The sequence below is a fragment of the Nomascus leucogenys genome, chromosome 7b, assembly GCF_006542625.1.
Source record: "Nomascus leucogenys isolate Asia chromosome 7b, Asia_NLE_v1, whole genome shotgun sequence".
NCBI lineage: Eukaryota > Metazoa > Chordata > Mammalia > Primates > Hylobatidae > Nomascus > Nomascus leucogenys.
The window spans coordinates 65,177,255-65,201,789 of NC_044387.1; positions in this window are offsets into that span (position 1 = coordinate 65,177,255).

A 24,535-nucleotide genomic window follows, 5' to 3' on the forward strand; every position below is an offset into this window, starting at 1 on the left:
GTTGAAAAAGGCTCAGCACATAGACTCCACCAAAGGCAGGAGTACAAAAGGTAAAGGGGGCTGCTACAGTAAATCATACTGATTTTTTTTTTTAATGAGTAAGAGTTAGCAAGTTGATTGGAGGTAGTGAGGGACAGGGAAGGTTTCTACAAAGTTAATCACTAAAAGCTGCCAAGGCCGTTTAACGGAACTAACGTAATTCCTAACCAATTCCCAGCGCAACTGAGGTAATATAAACAAATTTTTTAGGGTGCTGGAAGGCTAAACTAAAAGTGGTCCCCAAAGGATTTTATAAACATGGGGTCAGGGCACAAGCTGTAAACTAGGAGGGCACATTCTTAGGACCCTCCAGTTATGGCTGATACTTGCAAAACATGAAAGAAATAATGTCTCTGCTCTCCCTGCCCCCACATTCCAGGTCCTGTTCACATTACCCCCTTAGTGTGTGATTTACAGTGCTGCTTTTAAAATGTAGATTTTTTCAAGGTTTTATTGTTAGCATTTAAGTCATTAGAATTGTAGCCTCCTCCATATATTTACAGAAATTAACCACATATTCCAGGTGTCAGTCCACACAGCACTCAACTGCAGGTTCTAAGCTTTAAGCTTTTGTTCATTTAACACTAGTTTGCAGAAATTGGGTTTTCAGACTAATGTACAGTCAGTTCTTTTTTAGATTTATTATCCATTCTTAGAACATTTTTCTTTCATACCTGCCTTCTTTCTTTTTGTATTTGATTTGAATACTATCGATTGCAATTGTGGGATATATGCATGTGTGTGTTTAATGCACATTAAGAATTGTAAATCAAAGAATTATAAACAGAATGTGAGTGTATACAACCCTTTTCTTAGAGCACAACTCTGATGGATGCTAAAAAAGGTTTTTACTAAATGAAAGAAAAATACCAATATAACAAATTAGATATGCTGTTGTAATTGGCAGATGTTGGGTTTTCAATGGAGACAAAAGACAGTACATTTTAGACCTACTTTTTCCCTTGGTTCTAACTGAAAATTTGGTTCATTGTAAGAACTCACATGGTAGGGGAAAGCATCTATCCCAGTTCTTCTTTTAACTGTCAAAATAGAGTTTCCATCCGTTGCTGCCTAAGGGAGCTATGACCTGGATGGAAAATGCCACAAACGATTAAAGCAAACTTTAGTTTTTTGGCTGCCTCAGCATCTTCCCCTTTTTCTCCTGCTGAGGAGTTGGTTCACTGTGGTCTTGTTTGGAATATTCCATGAAGAATACTGACAATGTATGGGATTGGTCATGCTATGAACAATTTTCATGGATGGAAATACAAAGGCCAGTGTTAAATGAGAGCCTTTATAGAGGCTTTGAACAGTAATAAATTCTGATGAACAGTCTCCTACCCCTGCGGACCATCTTAATCTTTTTCAGGCACACACTAGATATCTTACAGAAGCAGCAGCAGTCCTCCAAGGGACAGAAGGAAAGAACAAAACCAACGGCCTTTCATTCAGGCTGAGAGACAAAATTCACTTCAATTTCACAAAACGGTCTTTGGACATGAACCAAATGAAAAATTCTTTTCATAGTTGGCCCAATGACATGCCACCTGAAATTACCAAGCTTGCTTCTCATGTTGTCTTTGTGTGCATGAGGGCAAGCTAGAGCAATAAACTGCTGGATATTATGATTTATTTTATAGTGTAACCCAAAGCAACATGATCTCTGGTGTATAATAGAAGATAATATGACTCTTTGAAGCAGAGAGAAGAAAAGGGAGAATAAGCCCCGGTGGCATTAAAATTGAGGGCAAGTAATTTGTCGCCGTAAGGGTTTCAAGTATTATAGTTCATGAAGGCCTTAACTCTGCTTGGAATGTGGTAAGGTGGCCAGGCCTGTTGTGAAATACTTCTCTGGTAGAAGCTCTGAGCTGGCAAGTTGTACAAAGAAGAGTTGCAAATTAGAAGCTTATTTCTTGTCAACATGTCAGGGGTGGTCCTCAGCCTAATAATCTGAGGGAGACAGGGCCTTGGAAGAAGCAACAGCAGAAGAGGTGGGCTTCTAATTCAGAGGAGAAAATGGGCTTAAATAACCAAATCTGGATTTTAGCTCAAATTTACCACAGCCTCCTAAAGTTAATGGGCAGGGGCCTTTGAAGGAGGCAAGGAACTGAATAGAATGAGCTAGAGCTTTGAAGTCAGACAGACCGTCATTTGAACTCTTTCTTTATTACCTACTAACTGTAGGACCTGAACCTCTCTGGGTCTCAGCCTCTTCTCTGTTAGACTGGTATAATAATAAATACCTCTCAGCATTGTTTTAAAGATTAAGTGAGGTAATACGTAGCTTTCAGCATTGTTATAAGGATTAAATGGGATAACACAGAGGCAGATCAGTGAAGTGCCTAACCCATCCTGACTCCTTCTTTACCCATTCCTCTTCCAAAAGAACACTGCAAAATCAGATGGTTCTACCACTTTTTCTTGTAAAGCAATTTTCTCTTACTAAGCATTAATCTTCTATAATTTCTGGGTTATATATTGACAACTCAATCATGTATTTTGCACTTTTTCTACATCATTGTCATGTATGGGAGTGTCTTGTGGTTTTTTTGTTAATTTCAATAACAAGTCCTCCTCTAGGAAAATCACAATGACTCAATCTTGATTTCTACTTAAAAAGTATGCCCTGAATCAGTGCAAAGTGGTCAAAACATGAAATAAAGGAGATATAAGGAAGAATTAGCATTAAGCACACTGTTTGCAACTAAAATACACAACTATGGTTTAAGGAATTATTTCCTAGTAGTAAAATTATTTATGCAGACATAAGTTCTTTTTGATCAAGGATGGCAGTGAATGTCTCTCTAAGCAAATTTTATTGGTCACGTCAGACTAAAAGGAGCTATAGCTTGTTTAATAGTGATCTCCTTGTTTTGTTTCATCGCTACCAAACAATGTATAACACTGAAATTAGACACATCTAATCCCCACATTTCACAGAAGAATAAATTGATTCCCTGGAAGATGTGAGACCTGCACAGTGTCTGGGGCACAACACAAACCTGGGTCTCTTCTCACAACCTTGGGCTTTTTTTTTTTTTTTTGAGTTGCTATTTCAGATTCCCCCCAAACAGACTCCTCTGCTATCATTAAAAGCTAGATACACCTAACCATTTCCTGAAGTTTTGAAAATGTCTCAATGCTTTCTGATATGGCTTCCACAGAAGCCATGTTTCCATGTTTGATGACACTGGAAAAAATGCTTTATGCAAATGTGAAGCCAGTAAATGGTTATTGTGGAATAGTCATCCAACGTTCAATCCCAGGAGGTATAAATAAGTACAGAAAAATGACCACTCTTTCAAATGATCATCCAGCCCTCTTGAGGTTTCCCTCGTCACCAGCCATAAATATCACTTGCTCTTCCACTCATTTGTGGCCCGGTAATGCACGCCACCAAGAATTAGGAATTTCTCATTTCTAAAGCTGGTTTGGCCACCCACTTGCTGTGGAGCCTTGGACAAGTCATTTAGTAACTTTCTCAATCTTAATCAAAGAGTAAAATCTTCACTCGCACTATGAAGATGACCTTATTTACATTCACACTTACTAAGGATTCTCATTTTCTAAGCTGATTTTTTTTTAAAGTGGCACTATCATGTCACATAGATCAAAAAGCTAGCAATGTAATCGTATCATCCAAACATAGCAAGATTGGAATGCAGGAAAGAAAATAGAACAAACTCTTAAAAACATTGCAACTGAAAATAGAAACTTAGTAATGAGTATTTTTACAAATTATGCTATTAAAAGCAAGGCTCTAATAAGCACTACTTGTCCATAGAAATTTATCACTTCTCCATTAAAACAAAGTTCTGGCATGAAGCTTCTTTAGGAAGCTCCAGGAACATAGCCTTCATTCTCAGGCTAAGTTAGGAATAGTTTCTCTATAATCTCGCAATCCCTTGATTATGCCAATGTCACTTCACTTATCACATTGAATTATAATGATTTGTTCTTATCTCTGTAGCTTCCAGGAGACTTGAACTGTTAAGGCACGAATCATTTCTTATTCATCATGCTAAATCCACTGCCTGGCACAAAATAGGTATCAAATACATAGCTTCTTGATATACAAAAATATGGGCTAGATGGTTGTTTATGGAGGAAGCTATCCAATTCTATTCTCATAGCCAGTGGAGAAATGAAATAGCTTTTCTAGGTGAGTTTTATTTTCTCAACTTATAAAAAGAGACTAATAAGGAACTGGACTTTTATGAACAGTATTTCAGCATCTTCCAGCTATCTTCATCTTAGGTCCCTGAGATAGTGCTCTACGTATGGCTATATTCTGTTCACACACACACTCACACACACACACCAGAAGACATCCAAAAAAGAATAAATATTAAAATTCTTATAGGGTTATAGGTGTGTGGTAATCAGGGAAAGATTAATTTAACCCTCTTCAATAAGAACTACAGATTTTAGTCCAGGGAACACAGTTTCTAAAAAACAGTGGGAGACAAGTTAATATATTCAAATGAAGAGGTCAGCTGGCACACAGAAAATCCCCACTGCTGGGAGAATTTAACTCTGTAGATTATGGCGAGGTCAAAAGGCCCTTGTTCCTTCTTAGAAAGATGCCATTTCTCCCGTACATTATTTTCTGTGTGTGTTGGAGTTGCTTGCTGTAGAAATTTGAGTATTGATAACCTAAGGACGCTGAAGAAAACATTCATTCACAACTGTTTGTTATAAATATTTATCTTTGGCTGGTAGATAAATCCAAGATCATATGGCAAGTTTGCTTCTTGTGGGACAAAAAAAAAAAATCCAAACATAGTAAAGACAAAAATGTAGGAAATAAACACAGGAGATATACTATTTCTTTCTGTTGACTTAGACAATATTATTTGGAAAATTGTAGTATACCTTTTGTTGTAGAACATAGCACTGGTTTGTTACTCACTAACATCTAACTCAATTCTTTCTCCTTTGCAAGACGGGGAAGAGAACTAATCTTTGCCACAGTTTCCAGCAAGGCTGGGTACTGTCAGCATCACTATCTGCCCTCAACCACCACTGAAGCCTAGGTGCTACTTGGGACCTCCTGTCAGCAACCCAGGAGCTCCTCCCATGGGAGGGGTGACATTTCACAAAGGAGAGAGTGTAGGTGTAGGGATGGAGAAACCAAAGAAGGTGAGGAAGATGGGGGAAAGATGCCAGAATATTGTCCACAGGACCCCCTCCTTCTGTGGGTCCCAATCTTTAGGAACTTGTCCTTTCTGAAATTCAGGAAGAAGTCCACATTAACTAGAACTTTAATCTCTGTCCTTTTTTATTACAATTCCTTTAGGAATTTGTCCTGACAATGTAGAATAAAAAAAATTGCATATACCCAAATAATCTGCTATACTAGTCTTTGGGGGAACTGAATGAACAGAACAACGGAAAACTTGGTTCCTGCAGGGCTCTCTGCCGCTGAGCACATGATGCTATGAAGTTTGGGGGTGCACTGTAATCTCTGCCTAGCCAAGAGGTGTGGGGAGAAAGTCCAAAAACTAGAGGAGCATTCTGAAGTGGACAAGCAGGAAAACAATGAGTCCAAACCTTTCTACTAACCCTGTATGTTAGAGAATGTGGACCAAAGAAATAAGGCAAAAGGCCCAACTCTCAGAAGCTGCAGGGGAGGGAAGAGGCATGGAACATAAACAGAAGCCCAGACAGTGCCACAGCAGTGTCACAAACCGCAGCCACAGCCTGAAAACCACGAAGGAGTCTTCACGTGCAAACAGGACCTAAAGCCCAGCACATCATCTACCGATTGTTTCCACCCATCCAACACCCACGGAGGGGCAGGGGGTGGTGACACAGAACACTGGGCATCTGTCGCCATGTGATCTGTTTAATGTAAAATTCAGCACATCACATAGATTTGCCTTTATCCCCAAATATCATTTATTTTTAACTTTTTAGGAAAAATATTGTGCTTATTCCTCTATGCAATAAATTGTGCTTGTAGCATGTTTCCACGCATACTGAGATTTCGAAGCTCAATAACTCTCCAGATGCAATTTGATTGGAAATTAATCATCCCAAATATAATGATCCCAACAACAAGAATAATGTGAAATTTGTAAATAGTAGAATTTATAATGATTTTTCTTTCTTTAACTAAATTATCCATAAGCTTTGACCAAATAAGTGAGAAAAAATTCTTAGCCCCTCCTCTGTCTCCAGGTTGAGGCTAAGTTATGAGTAGTTGGCAATCAAGTCATTCAAAAAATAATAATATTCACTTTTATATGTGCTTGGAATACCAACTGAGCTTCTTGTAAAAACTTCAGCTGTTAGTAGAAGACCTGAAACAGGTTTTTCTCATTTAAGAGGCTGTAATTTTCAAGTTCATTTCTCAATATGTGGAATTTATGAAAAACAACTCATTGGGTATTCTTTTTGCCATGCAAATAAGGATGATTCATGGGAATGTTTAAATTTTCTTCCCCAACCACTACTTTAAAAAGTACCCTGGTTAAAGTGTTCAGTTTCCTGTGCACTTTTCACATTGACATGGAAGGTGCCCTATAAGAATTCACTCCAGTTTTTTCCATCCTGTGTCTCTCTGTCCTATAACCTGAAGCTACTACATTGCATGGCATGCTTCAGGTCTTTACTCACAATTTACTAAACAAAACCCAGATTCCATGTAAGACGGATTTTTCTCCCCTGCTTGTTTACTACAATACTAGAAAAGAGAGGAAATTAGGTCAAAACTAAAACTGACAATGGTTTGGGAGTGCTGTTAGATTTAGTATCCTTACCCTCTAGCACAGACATACCTTGTTTTATTGCGCTCCTCTTTATGGTGCACCATGGATACTGCATTTCTCATGGATTGAAGGTTTGTGGCAACCTGCACAGAGCAAGGGAAAATCAGCACTATTTTTCCAAAAATATCCTAATTTTGTCTGTGTGCCACATTTTGGTAATTCTCACAATACTTCAAACTTTTCATCATTATTATATTTGTCATGGTGATCTGTGATCAGTAACATCAAACAGTAACATTTGATGTTACTGTTGTAATTGCTTTATGGTGCCATAAACCGCACCCATATAAAAGGAGAACTTAATCGATAAATGTTGTGTGTATTGTGACTGCTCCACCAACCAGCCATTACCCATTTCTCTTCTTCTTCTCCAGCTTCTTTATTCCCTGAGACATGACAATATTCAATTTAGGCCAATAAATAACCCTACAATGGCCTCTAAGTGTCCAAGTGAAAGGAAGAGTTACACGTCTCTCACTTTAAATCAAAAGCTAGAAATGAATCAGCTTAGTGAGGAAGACATGTAGAAAGCAGAGATAGCCCAAAAAAGAGGCCTTTTGCACCAAATGTTAGCCAAGTTGTGAATGCAAAAGAAAAATTCTTAAATGAAATTGAAAGTGCTGTTCTGGTGAACACATGATTGATATGAAAGCAAAACAGCCTTGTTGCTTTAGTGGCCCAGAGAGGCCACTAAACCCAGCCACCACATTCCCTTAAGTTAAAGCCTTATCCAGAGTAAGGCCCAACTCTCTTCAATTTTATGTAGGCTAGGAGAGATGAGAAAGCTTCGGAAGAAAAGTTTGAAGCTAGCAGAGGTTGGTTCATGACGTTTAAGGAAAGAAGCCATCTCCATGACATAAGAGTGCAAGGTGTAGTAGCAAGTGCTAATGCAGAAGCTGCAGCAAGTTGTCCAGAAGATCTAGCTAAGATAATTGATTAAGGTGGCTATACTAAACAGCAGACTTTTTAATGCAGACAGAACAGCCATTTACTGGAAAAAAATGTCATCTGGGACTTTCATAGCTAGAGAGGAGAAGTCAAAATCTGGCTTCAAAGCTCAAAGACAGGCTGAATCTCTTGTTAGGGACTAATGAAGCTGGCGACTTTAAATTGAAACCCTGTCTGGGAAGAAATGAGGAGCACCTCTGCCCGGCCGCCCCATCTGGGAAGAAGTGAGGAGCGTCTCTGCCTGGCCGCCCGGTCTGGGAAGTGAGGAGCGCCTCTGCCCGGCTGCCCCGTCTGGGATGTGGGGAGCGCCTCTGCCCGACCGCCCCGTCTGGGAGGTATACCACGGAGGCCAGAAGCAATCTGGGGGCTGGATGTGGTGGCTCACGCCTGTGGTCCCGGCACTCTGGGCGGCCGAGGTGGGTTGATCACTTCGGGCTAGGAGTTCGAGACCAGTCTGGCCAACCTGGCGAAACATATGAAAAATACAACAGACAAACCAACCAACCAACCAACTCAGTGACAACAAAACAGGTCTATCCTGGAGTCATACTCTAATTTTTTCTATTTTCCTCCCTTTCTGATCCTTTATCCCACTTTCTTTTTCTTCCTCTTCCTTCTCCTTCTTCGTCAAATAGAGGATTGAGTTATTATCACTGATCCATATAAAGTCCCTCTCTCATTTATTTTGATTCCCACTCCCCATTTCTATTCCCCGTCTTCCCATGTGCAACCTTCCTAATATGTTTGATACGCATCTTTCTGTTTGTATGTATTTTTAGAAAATGTTTGTTTTTGTGTGCAAAAAAAATTAATAAAAAAAATAAAATAAATAAATTGAAATCACTGCTCACTGACAATTCTTAAAATCCTAGGGCCCTGGCCAAGCGCAGTGGCTCACGCCTGTAATCCCAGCACTTTGAGAGGCAGAAGGAGGCAGACCACCTGAGGGTGGGAGTTCGAGGCCAGCCTGACCAATATGGAGAAACCCTGTCTCCACGAAAAACACAAAACTTGGCCAAGCGTAGTGGCTCACGCCTGTAATCCCAGCACTCTGGGAGGCCGAAGCGGGCAGATCATAAGTTCGGGAGATTAAGACCATCCGCTAACACGGTGAAACCCTGTCTCTACTAAAAATAAAAAAATTAGCCAGGCGTGGTTGTGGGTGCCTGTAGTCCCAGCTGTTCGGGAGGCTAAGGCAGGAGAATGGCGTGAACCTGGGAGACAGAGCTTGCAGTGAGCCAAGATCAGGCCACTGCACTCCAGCATGGGCAACAGAGCAACACTCCATCTCAAAATAAATAAATAAATAAATAAATAAATAAATAAATAAGCAAGCTGGGCGTGGTGGTGCATGTCTGTAATCCCAGCTACTCAGGAGGCTGAGGCAGGAGATTCTCTTGAACCCGGGAGAAACGCTGTCTCAAAATCAAAAAGAAAAAAAAAAAAACCTAGGGTCATAAAGAATTATGCTAAATCTACTCTCCCTCTGCTCTAGAAATGGAAAAACAAAACCTGGATGAAAATTTATCTGTTTACAGCATGGTTTATAAAGTATTTGAAGCCCACTATTGAAACCTACTTCTCAGAAAAAGTTTTTTTTCAAAATAATATTACTCATTGACAATGCACATAGTTACCCAAGAGCTCTGATGGAAATAGATAAGTGAATGAATGTTGTTTTCATGCCTGCTAACAAAACATCCATTGTAGCCCATGGATTGAGGAGTCATTTTCATTTTCATGTCTTATTATTTAAGAAATACATTTCATAAGGCATTAGCTGCCACATATGGTGATTCCGCTGATGGAGCTGAGCAAAGCAAATTGAAACCTTATAGAAAAGATTCACCAAATGCCAGTAAAAACATCTGTGATTCATGGGAGGAGGTCAAAATATCAACATTAACAAGAGTTTGGAAGAAGTTGATTCTGCCCTTCCATGGATGACTTTGAAGAGTTTAAGACCTCAGGGGAGGAAGTCACCACAGCTTTGATAAGAATAGCAAGAGAACTACTATTAGAAGTGGAGCCTGAAGATATGACTGAGTTGTTACAATCTCATGATAAAACTTTAACAGACAAGGAGCTGGCTCTTATGAATGTGCAAATAAAGTGGGTTTTTGAGATGGAATATGCTCCTGGTGAAGAAGCTGTGAGCATTGTTGAAATGACAAACAAGTATTTAAAATATTACATCAACTTAGTTGCTAAAGCAATAGCAGGGTTTGAGAGGATTGACTCCAATTTGGAAAAAAAGTTCAACTGTGAGTAAAATGCTATCAAACAGCATCACATGCTACAGAGAAATCTTTCGTGAAAGGAAGAGTCAATCTATGTGCAAACTTCACTGTGGTCTTATTTTAAGAAATCGCCACAGCCACCCTGGCCTTCAGCAGCTACCACCCTAATCAGTCAACAGCCATCAACATCAAGGCAAGACTTTCCACCAGCAAAAATATCATGACTCTCTGAAGGCTCAGATCATCATCGGCATTTTTTAGCAATAAAGTATTTTTAAATTAAGGCATGTATATATATATATATATATTTTAGACAAAAGGCTATGGCACACTTAATAGACTACAGAATAGTATAAACATAACTTTGATATGTACTGAGGAACCAAAAATTCATATGACTTGCTTTATTGCAATACTCACTTTATTGTGGTGATCTGGTACTGAACTCGCAGTATCTCCAAGGTATGACTGCCTCTTTATAATTATAAAAGGAAGGCTGTGCTTAAGCAAAGAAATAGGATTCAAGATTCAAAGACTTTTTTATATGTAAGATGTATTCATTAGTTTTTTGAGAATTATAATTTAAAATGTTTTATTGAAATATGTTAATTACTTTTAAATGCTGGATTTAGATTATGTATTTGTAGTCTCATACACTATTCATACCGGATTTTTGCATTTGTTTCTTTTCCAATAAAAGAATTGAAAAAATATTACTTAAGTGATTAATCCTTATTGGAATACAGCTGAAAGCTTAATGTGAAATTGGATGTCTCAACTGACATGCTTAATTAAGAATGGAGAACATGAATTCTTCTCTATTACACTTACTTTCAGCAGTAAAATGAAAATCAGGAAAATATATCTTGAGATTTCAAAAGCAGATGCATACTCCAGATTCCCCAACCTCAGAAAAGCAGTAGGCCTACAGTCATGGGAGCCAAAGCTCCCCTTGGCCTCAGCATGGCATTTGCCTTTTCTTCCACTTCTGCTCTGCCTGCTGCTGGAAAGCCCACTCTCTACTCTGAAACACACCAAAACGCCAATGTGTGGGCACCTTCTTTCACTTTTCCCTGTTTCCAAGTTCATGTAAGTGAATCTAGGTTTCTCATGGATTGTATTCAAGTATTTAAAAATGGTAGAATTCAATGTGTTAGTTGTATTTTCCCTTGTTCTGCATTTTCTGTCAAGAGTAGAGGTTCTCAATCTACAGTTCTCATGTCAAATGATCCTGACCTTTTTTTGTAAAGGTCCTAAGCTAAGAACTTCTTTTATATTTTTAAAGAGTTGGAAAGGAAGAGGAGGCAGAAAAGGAAGAAAGACAGGAAGAAGAAGAAAAATAAGAAGGGGAAGAGAAAGGGCAGGAAGCAGAGGAAGAAGAAGAGGCTGCCACAGTGTCAGGGCAGAGATGGTAAGTGGCCTGGAAAGCCTAAATTATTTTTACAGAAAGATTTTGCAGACCCCTGGTTTAGAGAGATGGCTGCCCTCACTCACAGAATATGATTTCTTTTTAGATCAGTTAGGACAAGGGTATAAGGAAAATTCAAGAAGAAAAATGTGACCAAATTGCTCCTTGTCCAAAGGAACTCTTGGTTAAAGCCTTTCCTAAATATTTTCCCGAGTGGCAAACACTGTTCATTGCCTTCCCAACAGATATTCTGTCTCAGTTTTGATCTAGTTGAGACAGCCATATGCTTCAGAGGAGGCTGGGGCCCTCCACATCTTCAGGAAGGTAAGTTTGAATAAATCCAGTCAAGGCAATTCTATCTCCTTGCCAGTGATTGATTTGGGACTTGGGACAAGTTGTAAATCTGGCCAATAAAATGTTAACAGGAAGTCTGCCATGCGATGCCTGAAAATAGTTTACTCTCTTTTAAAAGGGAAGCCAAGGAAAGAACATGCCTTCTTTTCCCACTTTTTCAACAAGGGACCTTTAAGTCTTGTTGGGTGAAGACACACTGCCTAGGATTGCCATAGCCATCCTATAACCCAAAGGGTGGAAATGGCAGAACAGAAAGTCAACCCAAAAAAGAAAAAAAATAATAAACCTTCAACCAATGTGCTTGGGAATTTAGTATGTAAGATATAAAATGCCTGTATTGTTAAATCTACTTTTAATTGTTTCTTTCCTCTTTTAACCCTAAAGCATTCTGATATACCTAGTAAAGGCAACAGCTTGTAGGAAAAACTTCTTGGCTATCTCTACTGTTTCACAATAGAAAGTAAAAATTATGAAATGCTGGCCTTGCCTTAATGCAATGGAACAACTAATTCATTAATCCATCCCTTTAGACACACCACCTTTTAATCTAGGGTAAACATATTTATGGATACAGCCTTTATGAATAATTTTTTCTTTTTCTCTTTTTTTTTTTTTTTTTTTTTTTTTTTTTGAGATGGAGTCTTGCTTTGTCACCCAGGCTGGAATGCAGTGGCACCATCTCAGCTCACTGCAACCCCTGCCTCCCGGTTTCAAGTGATTCTCCTACCTCAGCCTCCCGAGTAGCTGGGATTACAGGCACAAGCTACAACGCCCAGCTAATTGTTTATAATTTTGGTAGAGATGGGGTTTCACCATGTTGGCCAGGCAAGTCTTGAACTCCTGACCTCAAGTGATCCACCCTCCTCGGCCTCCCAAAGTGCTGGGATTAGAGGCGTGAGCCACCCTGCCCAGCTGATAATTCTTGACTTAGAAGTATTGTCATCAAGAAAGGACTGAATCTTTCTAGCCATTAGTAAATAAATGGTTTAAGTTGTGTTCAGAAGAGAAATTAGATATTGACATAATGTATCAAGTAGGACACTATGAGTTTCTAAAATGAATTTTGGATAGATGCATCTTTTCACTCACAGATATCTTTGAGTAATATAATGGACAAATTTCAATGAATGTCAAATTATTGAGTGCAATTAATTTTACGAGTCAAACAAGATTGGCAAAAGGACAGAGCAACTCTTAAAACCCATGAAGCTCACATCTCACCCCATGCTACCACTTCTCACACTCTCCCCACCCATGCAGACACATTACATACTCCCCTCATCCGGCATGCTGTTGGCCATGTGTGCTACCACACTTGCAAGAAGTTACAATAGTTTATTCTAAATGTCTCGGCTTTTACAGCCTAAATTGAGGCCTTTAGTGGCACTTGGAAATTATTTTGTGGTTTACTTTTATAGATAACACATTTCCCACCCCTACCTCCTTTCTGCTGGCTCCTTCAGAAATTTGGTTGAGGGAAACCACACAGAATTCTGAAATCTGTAGGCCAGGTGCCCACATCATAGTGACTTGGATCCCCACACTGGTGGCTTTTGGCAAGACATCAAAGTCTGTTCTTTCTCCTATTATCATTCCTAACAGGAAATTTGACTCCAGTGAATATATATAATATTTTCAGTAGCTTTAACTCATAACCCATTAATTACTTTTGGTTTTATTTATTGTGCTTCTGGTATTTCTCTTAAATTTAAAACTCTCCAAGAGTCTTTTAATTTTAATATTATACCATTATTTATGGGAAATTGTAGTGGGGTACTGGTAGTAGTAAGAAGGAAAAAAATTGATGAAAAATTCTTGTTACTGTTCTCTTCCCAGATCACTTAGCTCACCAACTTCCTTTATTTGATGTCATATGCTGTTGTCTTGATGTCAGCCCAGGATCTTTCCTTGGTTCTATCTCAGCACAGCCTCAGGCAGGTTACTTAATTCACTTGCTCCCGTGTTCACTATTCCACATATATGTATTCATAAGGCACTATGAGCCAGAATTTTACAAAGGCCCTGGGGGATTCGGTGATGAACAAGACAGATACAATCCATGTCACTATGGAGCTCACATTCTCATAGAGAGGATAGATCCAAAACAAGAAAAGAAAATGACGATGCGTGGTGTCATAAAGGAAACCAAGGAGGAGCCATGAGAAAAAAATAGGCCATTTTTTCCCTTGGAGAGGATATCTGGGGAAGGCCTCTTTGAGGAGGTATTTGGGGAAGGCCTCTTTGAGGAGGTGAGTTGTGAAGTAACAAGAAAGAGACAGCCATATGGACACTGGAGTTAAGACTATCAGTCACAGTAGCGATTCTGGTTTTCTCAAGTTCATACTACTGTACTGTAAGAGCAGAGGCATTCTAACTTTCCAGCAGCTTCCAAGTGGAAGAGTTTTTATTGCCTTGATGGCTTTCCTTAACAATTGAACAGAACCACAGGGGAGAAAGACCTTTTTTTCAGGGAAGCTGGGGTAGGTAGAGTTGGCCTCTGACCTAAGATTTTGTCCAGTGACTTTTCTGTTGGCACGGAATGTCTAAGAAAACCCAAAGAAGAAGTGAAGTCACTAAGAAATGTCAGGCAGAAATCACCCAAGGGCAAAACCCACCTGAAAATGTTGATTAGCCTCTCCCTTTCCCTCTTTCCTTCACATCCTTATCTCTATGTACTCACATGGTAGAAGGTCAGATTGTTTTCCTTAAGAAGAATTTTCTCATGTAAAATATTAGTGCAATCTGAATTGCATAATTTTACCGTATTCTATTATCTGAAATTAGGTATAATGATTCAATACTTTCACCCCTATACCATATAAATACAAAGCATTTTTTCTTAGTGGGTGGAATGGTGAACCCCAAAATGATATGTTCATGTCCTCACCCACAAAAACTGTAAATGTGATGTTATTTGGAAAGGGAGTCTTTGCAGATGTTATTAAGTTAAGGATCACAAGAGCATACTGATTTAGGGTGGGCCCTAAATCCAATGACAAGTCTTTCTAAGAGAAGAGCAGAGGAAACAGACACAGCTATAGTCACAGAGGGAGGAAAGGCATGTGATGATGCAGGCAGAGATTAAATGATGCTGCCACAAGCCAAGGAACTCCAGGAGCCTCCAGAAGCTGGAAGAAGCAAGAAAAGATTCTCCTCTAGAGCCTTTCAAGGGAGCACCATGTTACTAACACCTTGATTCAGATTTCTAGCCTTGAGATTTGTGGAGAAAATATTTCCATGTTTGAAACCACCAAGTTTGTGGTAATTTGTTGTAGCAACTGAAGGAAACAAATACACCATCTGAAGCTGAGCTTTTGAAGGTTGGAAAATTATACTTTGCCTTTATTTCAGTTTATTTTTCTTCAGTGAAAAAAACAATCAACAGGAATGAAATGGCTTAACAAGAGCACGTTGCAGGTTGCACAAAGGCATCACTGGCAGTTCTACCACTGCTCCATCAAAGACTGTGTTCCCAGACCCTGCCATTTCCCATCCTGTGAACCACAGCATAGGGTAATGGAAGAAAAGCTGGACTAAGAATCACAAGCTGAGGTACTGTTGTTCCTGTTTGTAGACTCTCAGTCTTGATTTTTCTATCTTGCCTCTGTGTACTTCACAGTGGAGGGATCTGAATACGATCAAAATAGAATAATAAAATAATAGCTGTGAAAAACAGCTACAGGTAATAATGTTCCATGAAAAGATGTTCATATTATTATAGAAGAGAGGAATAGAAAGAAGTTAAATATGAAGTCACATCCCATATAGACATCACTAAACCCGAATAATGAACAGGAATTCCTCACTCCTGATGTCACTGGGTGACGTCCGCATAGCCCACAACGTTCAAGGCTCTGATGAGCTCACTCTGATGAGCTTCCAAGGGTCAAAGTCCTCCCTTTCTTCCTCACAGAAAATTGACATGGAAAGTACAGGTCAGGCTTGGCTATCTTCTGAAAGATCAAATATGCACAGAAGTGATAGCCTCATCACAGTGCCAAACTCAGAATTAAACACCATTCTTGGCCATTAGGCCCATACACTAGTATTTTTCTGGGATTCTCTGGAAGACACCAGAATGCCCTGGTACCATTCAGTCCTACCTTATTGGCCAAGCCTGAGGATGTTTCAAAAGAAACCCAGAGCAGCCAAGGTGGTGGTTTTGAGGAAGGTCTTAGAAGCCTCACTGCCAAAGCAAAACCAGCTGAGTAAACTTCACAAGCAGACCCACACCACTCAGTAAGGTGTCCCACTAAGATATTAGCCTTGACAAGAGAGCCCTGGTGCCATGGAAACAGGGCAAACACAGAGCTTGTCTTCCAGGCTTTGTGGAAGATGCTACAATCCTCATGCTGCCTCCAGCCCCAGAATGTACAGAAAAGTAGAGTGAGGAAGAAAACATAAAAGAAAAGAGAACATAGGCTAAGACTGACCTAAATTTAGAAATAAATGCTTTAACATTGACCTGAAAATTTGTTAGGGAAGAGTTGATTTTCCTTCTCCTTGCTGCCTGTCAAAATTAAATTAAGAATAAAAAAAGTTTTCCCTTCTTCTCCTTGCTGCCTATCAAAATTAAATGAAAAAAAAAAGTTTTGCATTCATGATTTATGTGAGCTATCATGCTAGCTACATGGTTTAATTATGGCCAAGTATAGTAAAGTGGACAGAACACAGAACTTACACAGGTCTGGATTCAAGCAGCCAACAAGATCACTTGAATGGACCAGTTAAGAGGCCCATGTGTCTACCTAAGTCTGTTTTCTCACTTGTAAAATATAGGTGCCTAGTTAGAGAGGATAAGAAATCATTCTTAAAACCATGTTTGGAGGAATCTCAAAATATCAAAAGAACAATAATTTAATATACTGAAATATATTAGTAAGTTACCAGGTTTTAACAACTTTAAAGTTCATCTCAACCCAGCAATGCAAACCCCTGTATTGGAAGCACATTCCTATGGAAGCTTGTACATACTACATATTACTGTGCTCTCATACACACTAGAAATGTATCCATTATTATGGAAAAGTTTTGCATGGTAATAGCTTAAAGTAGGAATTTCTTAATTTTTAAGTATAAAGATACAGTGGAAATCGGTAACATTGACTCAGCAAAACAAGCCAACGAAACAATACAAAACACAAAGAATGAGAATCTGAAAGGCTCTAACAACAGTAATTCTTATTAGGCCAATATGAAAATACTAGGTGGTAAAAGAAATAGGAAAGAATAAAATCAAAATAACATTAAATATGGGCAAGTCCAAGTAAAGAATAAAGTATATAGAAATCAAGGAATAAATCCATGTATACACACTGGGCTTTGTGGCTTTTTATTATTATACAGAAGTCTTCTTTTTTTTTTTGCTTTTATGTTAGGTTAATTTTAACTATATTTTAGTTTTTATCATTGTAGGTTCAGCGGGGTAATCCTTGCCCACACAGAAACACTGCCAGAGTGAAGGGCCCACATATTTACAAAGGAGGTCCTGAGATCATTGAAAGAAGTAGTCATTGTCCTTAGCACAAGAACAAGGAGAAGCCAGGGAGGCCCTACCTTCCCTCTCCAGGATGCTGTGAGCTACTTGTGTTCTCTGATGAGTCTGCAGTAGAAAAAGGATGAAGACAGAGATGAGGAGGAGGGAGGCATTGGGAGATGCAATCAATGTGAGCAAAGCAAGCATCCCACTTTGGGCTTCTCCTAAAGCAATTCTCCTATTGAGGGAAAAACTTTTCAGGGACCCAGGGATGGGATGGGGTTGGGGGTGGGGAGTGGGGGTCACCTGCCTCCCCCTATAGTGGTCATTTTCATAAGTCAGCAGGGGGTAGAGGCAGGAGGCAAATCCAGCACATCGTCAAAATAACCAAGTGTTCTGTGCCAAAAGGAAATGTGGGCTAAGAACTATAATGAGAGGGTAAGCAAAGAGCCACTGGCTCCAAGCAGTGAGATGTGTCAGCGAGAGAGAACAGCAGTCCTGCTGGCCCGAGTTCAGGCTAGATCCTTAATCTGTAAATCACTGTGAAGCCCAATACGTCAAAAAAAAAAAAAAAAAAAAAAATGTGGCCACCCCTGGAGTAAAGGCAAAAGGCAACAGAGTAACCTCCTGTGGATAACCCATGTGAAAATGCAAAAACACCCCAGCATCCAAGAGAGGGGAAGGGTGGCTTGCCAGAACCTAATTACATTTAATCAAGATGGCAAAAAATGATGAGCACGTGTCCCATAATCCCAAATGAAAAACACACGCATATGCGCGCACGCACACACACACACACCACTCTTAAGAATGCTTGACTGTATATTCTCTCATCTCCCTTTATAAGCCTACTCTAAAATTTCTGGCACGGGCCTGAAAGTCATTAGTAATTTAGCTAAAACGTAAAATTTTACTGCTGCGCATTGGTAGCTATTATGAGGTATAAATCTGTGTGGCTCTGGCAGGTTGAATTCCCTCCTACTACCCTTCATCGTGCTACAGAAAGCATTTAACCGTGCTGGGGGTACAGGACTCACATTTTGGAATTAAATTAGAGACATGAGAATACTAAAATACGCTTTCTTTTCTTGATCTGCACTAACCATTTTGAACTGCTTTCTTGGGGTAAGTCCCACTAAAGAAAATGTCATCTTCTTCAGGAAATCTGGATTCAGCAAACTTCCCTGCAAAAACCATAGAGTACAAAATCACCAAGTTTAACAAAATCTGTGTTTGCTTTGCCCACACTTATTATATAGACCCAAGCCCATCATTTTCAGTTGTCATTGGAGAATAAAAGTATCTCACTCATAAATTCCAAATGTTTCCCTATAAATGAAGCAAAAGAGAAACTATGTACAGTATTTTTATATTAATTGTACTACATTCAAAAACATAATACATTGGTTATTTTGTTTCACAATTTTCAACAAAATCCTTTCTGGTCATTAGGTCTTGAATGCAAACATATTTTCATACCCAATGTATTATGTTTTTGAACATAGTACAATTAGCACATGAGATTTGAACCTTTATTATTGGAGTGACTTAGTAGAAAGCATATGGGAAGTGGAACTGATGTCTAAATCCTATGCCCTTAGACAGAGATAGAGAATAGGAGAACTTGTTCTATCATTGAATTTCTTGTTTTCACAGCAGACATTAGTCATGCATTACAGGGGCAGTACAGGCTTCAGGTAAACCTGGATCCAGTACCTCTGTTTGATTAAATCAGGACACATGCTTAGACTTCTGAATAGTCTGCAGGCAACCATGACCAATTTATTATAGCACGTGAGATAAAAAACTCACTTGCCTTCTCTGGCCTAAATTGTAAGCGCTATGAGAGAAGGACCACAATTATTCCTTTTTTGGTTCTGTCACCTGTCTCAGTATCTGGCACATAGCTGGACTCAGTAAAAATTTTTCGAGTGGTACTGAACTGTCTGACCTTGCCAGTAATTCAAAAAGTATCCTAAACTAAATAATCTTTTTGCCTTATTTTTCTAGAAAATGGTATCTTGTTAATTGCCCATTACCTTATTATTACCAAAAGAAATTAAATATAAAATTAAATGTAAGCAAAACCATTAAATGTTTATTTACAAATAATATGATGTGCAGCATTACTTAAAGCAAAATAAATAAGCATGTTTGCTACTCCCTGGTTGCTTAGATTCTGGAATGGGGTAGCTTGAAATACAAATGAATATGGTTGTGGAATTCCCACTAGTTATGGTGCCTTCCAAAGAGAAAGCCCAGTTGCATTTATCAACTTTATCCAGTTTTATGGTATTGTGAAAATTTTCCTTGCATGCTTAAGGAAATAGAGTACTTTCACACTGTTGAGAATATTACTGGGGATGTTGGTCAGTACTTTACATCTTTACTAATGAGATTGTTTTTTATTAATTAGTAGCAGAAAATTGCACCCAATGTGTTTAAACTATAAGGGAGGATTCACTGACTCATAATTTAAAATATCACAGGGAAGATGGGCTACAAGTGAACCTTCATCAAGCTACTCAATTACGTATTCAACATCTTTATCTCATGGTCCCAAAACAGCTGCAACAAAACCCAGAATAACATATATCCTCACTAATTTTTTCAGCAACAATACCAATGTTTCAACATTCCCAGGAAAAGAAATGAGATTTAATCTGCTTGGATGGCTTGAATTAGATGGCTTAAACTACATGCCTAAATCTGAACTAATTATTATAATCTGTGCATATAATGCACTGATTAGGTTAGCCTAGGTCACGTGCTCCACCTTAGCTATAGAGGTAGAATTATTTTTCTCAGAATCACACAGATCCCCGAAGAGAAATCAGAAGGGTAAAGGAAATGATGCAGAAATGTCCACCAACAAACATCTATTATAACAATATCTCTTTCTCAAGACCTGTGGCAGAAACTCCTGGGTGATCTAAGAACCAAGAATTGTTATCAGTCTTCTGAGCACCTGCTATGTTTTATCCCACAGATATAAACTGTGTATAATGCAAATATCCTTTAATTCAACAGCCCAGCGGTACAAATAAAGTATTGGAGGGAACACATGATTCTTACTACTTTTATAGCCTCTATATTTATTCTTTCAATAATTCATTCTCCTGCAATCTTATCCCACCGTCAGATATTTCTGGGAAGTCCCATAGATGTCTCAAATGTATTGCGAAAAGAACACACAGTTTCTGGATAGCCGGTCACCCATCAGGGCTCATCTACAGGGCATTAGCCATGCCCATGGGACATCTGCCATCTTTGCTAGGATCCCACCTACCCTACACCACTTCCCCACTCCTGCTATAGAATTCCATCCTTCGTTGAATGATGCATCCTGATTATAAAAAAATTAACACTCTTCAGTCCTCATAATTTCTCTTATGTAAAGAGTTCCTTCATTTAACTGCTCTGATTCCTACAGTGACAAAGTAGTCTGTGGGCCCAGTTTAAACTAAATGCCATCATGTGCTTCTACTATTCTTATAACATCCCCTTCATGACAATGCTGGGTGCCCATCAAAAATCCTCCTCTTCAAAGTTGTTGATGTTTCCTGTCAACAGTGATTGTTATCACCCTTCTTAGAGGGAGAAGACCTTCGATATTTATACACTGGGAAGACAGGGTGTAAATAATTAAAATATAATGTGAGTCCTGGCAAAGGCTCAAGATAACAGTGGTATGAAAGCATGGAAAGAACAGTGTTCTAGGGGCAGGGGGTGGTTGCTCATGCCTGTAATCCCAGCACTTTGGGAGGCCGAGGCAGGCAGATCACCTGAGGTCAGGAGTTCAAGATCAGTCTGGCCAACATAGTGAAACCCCATCTCTACTAAAAATACAAAAATTAGCCAGGCGTCATGGTGCATGCCTGTAATCCCAATTACTCGGGAGGCTGAGACAGGAGAATCACTTGAACTTGAACCTGGAAGGTGGAGGTTGCAGTGAGTTGAGATCACGTCACTGCACTCCAGCCAGGGCAGCAGAGTGAGACTGTCTCAAAAAACATAAAATATTTAAAAAAAAAAAAACAGTGTTTTATTTGTCTGAAAGTTAGGGTACAATGAAAAGAAAAACTGAGTAAGAACACAAGCAGGACATGAAAAGTGCAGAGTCTGCTCAAGGGAGGGAGAAAGGCCACCTGTGCTCATCATCAGTAGTAAAGAATGCAGGAGTACCAGTGAGTGGGCAAAGAACATCTGGGAGCTTTGAGAGTGTTTGGAGGAGAGTTGTATCAAGTTAAATGCTTTAGCAGCTCTGGGCAAAAAGCCTGTTGAGTATTCTGAGGTAGCCATAAGGCAATTCTTTCTAGAGAACTGTTATCCAAAACCAACGGTATGAGATTTCTGTGTAACATGGGCTCTACATTGATGGCACCATTGTGCATCAATGACAAATGTGCTGCCATTTCAAGATTTAGTGTTTCCACTATCAACCTTTAAGCCACTCCTCTTAAGGCAGTTGGTAATGTTTTTGAGTAGAGAGGAAAAAGGGAGGAAAAATACGGTAGGCACGCATTAACTACATCTTTAAAGAAAGAGAATTAAGTATTTGAAGTAAAAGAATTTGCTTAAAAAAAGTTAAAGCTCTTTTAAGTGTTAAACAAAAAGATTTAAAGATGAAAAACAAATGAAACAATATGTCTTGGAAAATAAGGGCTTAATTATCATAAGTTAATTGTGTATTACAGAGAAATAAATCTAATTGTAAACCATCAGAGAGAACAAGGAGGGAAGGGCATTATAGAAGTAAAAAGAATTTTTTGAAATTAGTGTCTAATAAAGCCATTTAGACTCTCCCTGATGCATAAAATTTCTTCCTCTGTCAACTGAAATGAACCTGACTTATTTCACTGTCAAACTAGCCTCTTCCTATTATCTTATATTTGTTGTCTTTCAGGCCTGAACAGCTGAATGTTAAACCCTATTTCTGAAGAATTGGCATGTCTGCTTTGTAACATGCACAGTGACAAGTTAACTGGGGTAGGGCAAGAGGCTGAAGGACCTACTGCAAGTTAAAACCTAAAATAAACAGAATAGAGTCACTAGTGGATACTTTAAAAAGGAATTTATGGCCAATTTCCTCATTTCCCCTAGGATTTTGCTTGCGAAAATAAATTTGATATTTTCAGCATTAGAAAAATATATTGTTTGAAAAGAAAACAGGCCAAAGTTTCACATGTGTAATCTACCATTCCGGCAAGACACCAAAATGTAAGAGCGTCAGTAGACCCTTCCACAAGGGTACTGACTCTGAAGTCACCAGTCTGCAGAGCCACCCACAACCGAACACATGGTGATGCTGCTCTGGACATGCCAGGCCTACTTGCTGGCATCAAACTACTTATTTTTTGAGACACCTTCTCTCTTAAGCAGTAGAAAAATGTAACAGCAATTTACATTATGCTAATAGTCTTTCCCTTATTGTCAGGTGTTTATTTCTCCCCAATATTTTTTCCCTCCTGAGGAATAGAAATGATGATGCTAAGGAAGATAAGTAAATGGTGTCATAAAATATATCCCATTTATTTAATAATTTTCTACCCTATAAAATGTTGCAGAGTTTAAAATTCTGTATAAGTCATATATTTAGTATTTCTAATATGCTTTAAAAGCCCATTCAACTCTCCCCAGCTGTTGAGGACAGGAAGTAAAGAAAATAAGTCTTTTTCCTGCTAATCCTCCTAAGAGGAATTTAGGGAGCCAGCAGAGCCATTTTGGAATTTTGCTGAGAAACAAGGATTAGCATTCCTGTGTGCCTGGCCAAGTGGCATCACCAGATTGTTTGATTAGAAGAGTGCTGCCTACTTATTTTAGATGGGATCCGAATACCAGAAGCTTGATGTTATATTGTTCACTTCAAAACTTGTCTCTGAGAAGTATCTAATACTAGTTGACCATCCATTTCTCTTCTATGTATTCCTAAATCCATTGGAAAAGGATTTGAGATTTAGAGTGCCATTACCCCATTAAAGGTATTTATCTTGGGCTTTCAACCTTTAAAAGCAGACTCTTATTTTCTGGGACTTATTTAATACAACAGTAAGAAGATTAAACTAGAAAATGTAAAATCTCTCAGAAGTTGAGGAAATTCTGAGTTGGAGAAAATACTTGTCAAAGTTACTCAGTTTCTTAAGGACAGTAAGCAAACTGGTCGAGGACCGAGGCAATTGTCTATTCAACTTCATGTTTCCTGTATCTAGCATAGTATGCGGCACATGATAGATGTTCTAGAAATGCTATATGAACAAATGAATGCATTATTGGCACTTTTTGAAGGATGTATGGATTAAAACATTTATCTATTGGAAAATAAGTGTGCATTGTGAACATTTCATTGTTAATCCATAAATTGCTGAAGTTAGAAGTCCTTTCCTACCTGCCATTCACTCATTGATTAACTTATTCATGAAAACTTATTGAACAATATTCTGCACCATGGCTTATAAGTGCTAGAAAATACTTCCCCACGTTAAAAATTATCATATCTAGTATCCATGGATTTTGAAAACATGGTTGAAAAATTATAGCTAACTTTAGTTGTTTTGACTATTAATTCATCCTAGAAGTTTTAGTAGGTATAAAGTTGATATAATAATTAAGTGAATAATATCAACCTTTAAACCCCCCAAAAATTTTCTTTCCAGATTTACTGGCTCTCCACTCATTTTGCTGCATTTGTTTCCATTTTCCTTTTGAACCATCAGTGATCAATAAATTTTGATGCTACATCTACTTTTGTTAAGAGTGCTTGAAACTTGTCTACTTCAGGATGGAAACTGTTAGAAAAATATCTTCTCAATTTACAGTGTAGCTCAGCCCTTGAGGTTGTTTTTGTTTGTTTTCAGTTCAATCCATAGTGCTTTGGGGAATCCCAGTTCCTCTGAAAAACATTAGGATTGCACATTGGATTTGCACAACATTAACAGTGCTCTAAAACACCCCAGCACATGCCACACAAAGGAGTCATAGGCGGAGCCTCGATTCTCTAAACGTCCTCCTACCTGACTGCGTTATGACTGACCTGTTAGAGATTCAACAGATTATTACTTGCAGTGTTTTCTTGCCCTTCTTTCATTTCATGACACTTTTGCTCTGCACTTTTCTGTAGCATTATCAGGGTAAAGGAAAAGGTGTGGGTGCTTTTGGTAGAGTTCTTGAGCAGAGAGAGCCTACTGAAGATTCCAATCCTCTGCTGAGAATATCCTTGTTTTCCTTTTTTTTTTTTTTTCTTTTTTCCTGAAATACTTAGATCATTGCATCAGCCCTTTATTTTGCTTGTGTTGACAAG